The 6,016-nt window shown below is 34.1% G+C and overlaps 1 long non-coding RNA gene across 1 annotated transcript; it reads left to right on the plus strand.

Annotated features, from left to right (window-relative positions):
• Positions 1-1,132: 1,132 nt before the first annotated feature.
• Positions 1,133-4,686, plus strand: LOC146708894 (uncharacterized). Its single transcript, XR_014920398.1, has 8 exons — positions 1,133-1,372; positions 1,849-1,888; positions 2,034-2,080; positions 2,393-2,437; positions 3,282-3,311; positions 3,773-3,841; positions 4,048-4,122; positions 4,518-4,686. It is a non-coding gene; the product is annotated as an uncharacterized LOC146708894 (long non-coding RNA).
• The last annotated feature ends 1,330 nt before the right edge of the window (positions 4,687-6,016 follow it).

Genomic DNA, 6,016 nt, shown 5'->3' on the forward strand with positions numbered 1-6,016 from the left:
ATAAAGTGTTTTTATGTATCCATCTATAGAACGCTGCATGTTATATTCTAAATCTGCATGTTTCTTTTTAGAAACCTATCAGCAAAAAATGAACCTAAAGTATGTAATGCAAGGATGTAATCACTTTCAAGAGGGAGAAAACATAAAGTTCGACTTTAAGTGACAACTATGGACACCTAATATGACAAGCAGATTCTGCAGGTCATTAATCAATGTATAAAACTAAAACAGAATGTATTTTTAGTGACACAGGACACAAACAAGGAAGCAAGATGTGTAATTAGGATTATTTATAATAAATATGAATTAATTAGGGCAATTTCTTTAACCATAAAGAATAACTAAATCCTTCAGGACAATGTCACATCAATGCACTGAACTCACTATGTTATCCCTCTAACAGAGCCTCTACATGTTCTCACTGTAATTTCCCCCTCACGAATGAATTTTTGCTAGCACTAATTTGAATGCTGGGGGGAATCAAACGCATTTTACTCGCAGTACTCAAGCTGACTTACCTTTGCTTGAATGACGGCGTACTCACAACATGGAGGGTTAAAAATAGCCAAATCTTGTACCCAGTCCTTGGTGAATTGGATGTGCGCCTCCAGAGATTTATAATTGCGAAATTGGTGCGCCGTGTATGCTCTGACTCCACAGACAAGGTATGAGAGTAGATCATGCTAAGTCAATAGCGGTTTGGTCTTCAGGGTTTCTACTCCACGGCTATATTTCATACGGGTCCACATTTCAACAATCAAGTACCGTCTCTTTGCATCTGGACAGAATCTGTCTCTATACCGTCATTTTCTTTTGAGCTACGTTTCAGAATGGTTCGTAGCAATCTTGTTTTGATTCGTGACCTGCCAAGATGGTGCTGCGCTCCCACAATGCATTGCGACATTACGTCAACTCCAAAGCCCTTTGCGTGCAGGAGTGTATGCGCATGCGCATTGCCACGGTGGTTTAAAAAATAAAGATATAATGAAAAGTAATTAATAAAAATTAAATATTTAAACATTCCCACAAATGTGCAATGAACGTGCAAAAACTCTCTTTAGTAGTTGTTACTGTTTCTTTCTTTCTTCTTTTTTTTTTTTTTGAAAAATAACGACGTCTCTGAGGCGCGAAATCTGACAGCGAGAGGAACCGCCGGATACAGGAGACGGGAAGAAACAAGCCGATTATGTTCGCGTTAATTAAGTGGTTGGAAGATGTAAAATTCTCAATTCTGCCAACTGAACATATACGAGATTTTAATGAGGATGAATAATTAGCCGGCATGGAGGAAACGGACCTTTATTTCGTGGAGTGGCGACAAGAAGCCAAGGCGGGTGGCCAGTCTAAGAAGCCTCCATCATCAAGCTAGCAGGTGCCTTTTCCCATATAATATTACTTTATTCTCGTGTATTTGGAACGGAAGCGTAGAGCTGCCACCCAGGCAAAAGAGAAATATAAGTATATCACGTTATAACGTGAAAAGTTTATCGTTCTAACAATATACTATCATGTTTGAACAACATGTTTGAACAACATTGTACGAAAAATGTACATAATTATCACGTCCGTACAATATTGTGCGAACGTGACAATTATGTATATTATAATAACGTGATATTATATTATACAAACATGAAAAGCATAATGTTAGAACAATAAACATTTCACGTCATAACGTGATACAGCTCTATTTTTCTTTTGCCTGGGTGGCAGCTCCACGCTTCCATAATTTGGTAATCAAAATATGTAACTTAATTAATTATATTGTGACGTACTTTTGCCTTTTCTTATTATTCTGCCTTCTCAATAACTATCAAAGCCTATTCACATTTAATTTGGCTTTCACAGAAATCCTACCTCTCCTTCTGGCTACAGAGTACTTACCAAGGTTAGAAACAAAGAACAGTTATGCTTTATTAATGTTCGCTAATTACAATGTTCCACATTTCCTTGCTTTTTAAGTCATTTTTAGGCTTTTTAGAGTTTTTGTTTTTTATTTTTTTAGCAGTAATGTTTCTGCCTATTTATTTCAGCCCATGAAATCGAATGCAGATCTTCCTAATGTGAGATTTACATAAATGTAAGTAATTTTGTTTGTCATTGTCATTAATGTTGTTGCTGTTGTTGTTTTTGTGCAGTTTGCAATCATATAAACCTAGCAAGCATCAGTCAGCACAGTGACTAACCTAAACAGATTCTTGCTTTATTCACATATATTATATGTAATTATATATACCTGCACATTGTACCTAGGGTTGCAGCCACTTGGCCCCACCCCATTGTTGTGACAGCCCTGATTGTACTTATACACTGCATCTGAACAGGGAACAGTCTGCCACATTAATGTATTTTTAAGTGACTTGTTTGTAATACATGAATTTGTTTTTTACAGATGTCAAAGTCTCAACCTCATGCTGCCCTCCCCCATCCTCCTAAAGTAAGTATTTGTTGTTGTAGTTTTTTATGCGGTGTCTGTGTCACATGCTAATCATAATTATTAAAATAACTGTTTTCTAACAGATTTTCCAAAACACTAGTTATGTTTGTTGTCATTCAGACCAATACTACTGCTTAGACATTGTTTAGTGGTCATGCATGTTTGACAAGCTCGTTATGATACCAAAACAGTAGGCCTATCACAATAATCGATATATCGACTTAACACACAATACATGTACATGACCTCAATAATTGTTGATGATGTAATTTATCCGCCATTATATTTACAAAAATAAAATATAATGATAACAAAACAATAACATTAAATAACATTGTTTTCTATTTGTTAGAAAATTTACTATTTATTCAAGTTTTTAAGGTATCTAATATTTTGATTCCTAATTTCAATGATCTAAATACTTTAAGAATTAGATGTTGGTTTGTCAATTGAAAGTGTGTAGATCTTGCATTATTATGGTGTTATATTATGATTATACATTCAAAGACATAAAATGGTCTTAAAATGACAATGACATAACTTGTCGCAATTGTTTATGGGGCAATATACCGACCAACAAAAAGTCGCTATCGTAACAGGCCTTCAAAACAGACGGTTTTATGATTGATAAATTCAAAAAATAAATACATTTAATTTCTCTGAGATTCTCTAATATTCAGTTACAGTTCACAACACAGTTACCCGTACATGCAGTATTATACTGTAAATATAAATCTCTGCATTTAGCATCCCACTAGAAGCGTCACAGTTACTGCCTCTTTTTTTTTTTTTTTTTTTACAAATACCTGTACTATCACTAACACATTTACTGTTTTACTTTTAGCCTGTGGATACAAATGCAGATTTCCTTAATGTAAGTTGTGCATTTTAATTACATCATGTTATTTTTATTATTATTTATTTATTTATTTTATTTTACATTCAAATATTTCAAGCTTCTTGGTTAAAGAAGCTTGATTGCTAGTAGGTAAAGAATAGTTCACCTATAATTCATATTCCCAATTAATTTCTCACCTCTGATTGAATGCCTTTGTTTGTTTTCCTTTTGACTATAACAAAACATTTTTGCTGGATATATATGGTGAATTTATATGCATAGATACAGTCGTAGTGCTTGACACATGCAAACAGCAGTAGATGTACTAAAAAGGAAATAATTACAATCATGATGTTGATTGCTGATGTCAGTATATATATTTTAGAGGAATGTTTTGTTTTTCACCCAAAATGAACTATATTGCTTCAGAAGAGATTTATTACCCTACCGGACTCTTATATATTGTTCTGTTTTTTGTTTGTTTTTGTTATTTTCAGGTTCAATGGTGCGTGTTCTTCTAATGGCCGCCTTCCCACTGGAGGTTTTGATCCACAGCAATTTAAAAGGTAATCAGCTTTGAAAGTCAGTTCAAATGGTTAGCTAATAGTACTTTAAAAAGCCTACAACTCTGTCACCAGTTTCTTTACCAAAAATTACCCATAAAAGTATCGCTCAATAGCATATATTGTAGTTCAAATGTTTAGTTGTACAAATATCAAATTTTTGGAAATCTAAAACTAGTCAAACACTCAAATGTTCATGCTTTTTATAGGAGGACAGAGCAAAACGGACATCGGCGCAGAGTGAAGAACTGCCCTTGATAAGGACACTATGACAGCCATATATAGTAAGTGAAGACTTTCTGTGTATCTAAAATTGCATACAGCACAAGTAACTTACTTTGCAACCATTAAAATAGGTTGTAAAGTAAGTTACCAATACAAATAGGTGATGATGCATTGTAGTGGTTGGTCTCAGACAAAGAAGGTCAACAGATTTATGAATGCTGGAAGGTAAGGAGAGACGACCAAAAGGGGTGTTAGCATTACTGTAATGTGAACTGGATAGACTTCCCATCTAGGAAAAAAAAGAGGTAAAATTATGCGTAAAATATATCTGTATTAATATCTGTATCTATATAAACAGAAATATCTGTTTGCTAAATGAAGCCAGCTAACATAAATCACATTTTTATTTTAACTCTGATAAAAGTAATAGAACTGTGACTTTTGTTTGTTACAGTGGCGGTAAGGAAGGGGTTTCCCAGCGTGTCCAGAAGGGCTTTGAGGATTGCCGTGAAAGCTGGGGGAACTGAGACTGCTGGAAAAGGAAAAGAAATTACATTTTAAGTATGCTGACTTATGTTCATACAATCACACACACATATACACATACACACACATATGTGTGTGTGTGTGTATATATATATATATATATATATATATATACACACACACACACATATATGTATATGTGTGTGTGTTTCTTTTAGAATGTTTGAGTATGTAATGAGAATAAACTTATAAAATGAATATTCCTTGCTTGATTGATATGCTATATGTATGTTTTAAACATCAAATAAAGATTTCTTTCAGATGTTACATGTGAATGTGTTTTCTTAGAAATATATGAAGGGTTAAATTTATATTTTTTTGAATGATTTTAAATAAATTTAAATTGTATTTTGAAATATATTTTATTAATATATTTCAAAATATACAAAAAATGGCCAAAAAATATATGTGCTAAAAAACATTTCAAAATACATAAACATATTTCAAAATATATTTTAAAATACATTTTGAAATACATTTCAAAATATACAAAAAATGGCCAAAAAATATATGTGCTAAAATACATTTTAAATATATAAATATATTTTAAAATGTATTTTAGCACATATATTTTTTGGCCATTTTTTGTATATTTTGAAATATATTTCAAAATGTATTTTAAAATATATTTTTTTACCGTATGGGGAAGCATTTACTATACAAGCAAGATCATAAATTTTATATTTACAAGGTGGTCACATAGTTACTTCACACTCAAAAAACAGTCGAGTTGTGGTTGTTTGAGAGTGTAGCTTCTCCTTTAGCAATAAGCCATTACCTTTAAGTGCGAAATTCAACAGTAAAACGCAACATAACCATGTCACAGTATGCACTGGCTGCCTGTCTGGCTTGTGGCCAAGGAAGCAGTTGACTTGGAGAACAGAAGCGACTGACAGATGCCTGAGCAGCAACATAGCATTCATCAAGGCATCTGCAGGCTCTGAATACCGAAGCGGCCTCTGCTTGCATCCACCTGCAGCTATTAAGACTGCCAAATCCCAGGCACGAGAGGAGCTGAAGCAGTATTCCAGTATCACAGACCTGACCCTGCTAGACAACAGTCAGCTCTGGGTGTTAAACCACCTCATCCGCTCCATACATCACTGTTATCTCTATCACCCCTGTGAAGATTAGCCTTCAGCCAGCACTGCCTACCTCTTCATACTGCTGCTGTTGAGCAAAAACCCAGAGAGCCCAGACAACACGAGGTGATAACCCCCCAAAAACAAGGTTTATACTTTGAAATGTGAGGAAGCGCCACAGTGTGTACAAGATACTTGCCTTTCCTTTCTCCTCCACTTAAGTGCAGTGTGCAACGATCTCTAATCAGTCTTCATGTAAAATCGCATTATTAAAACCGGTATTTTCACATTATTTATTACTGTGTTCATGCCTTTTGAGTAAATT

Source organism: Copadichromis virginalis, linkage group LG5 (assembly GCF_057382275.1).
Source record: "Copadichromis virginalis isolate Kocher_CV1m ecotype Utaka linkage group LG5, C_Virginalis_male_GT1.1, whole genome shotgun sequence".
Classification (NCBI taxonomy): Eukaryota; Metazoa; Chordata; class Actinopteri; order Cichliformes; family Cichlidae; genus Copadichromis; species Copadichromis virginalis.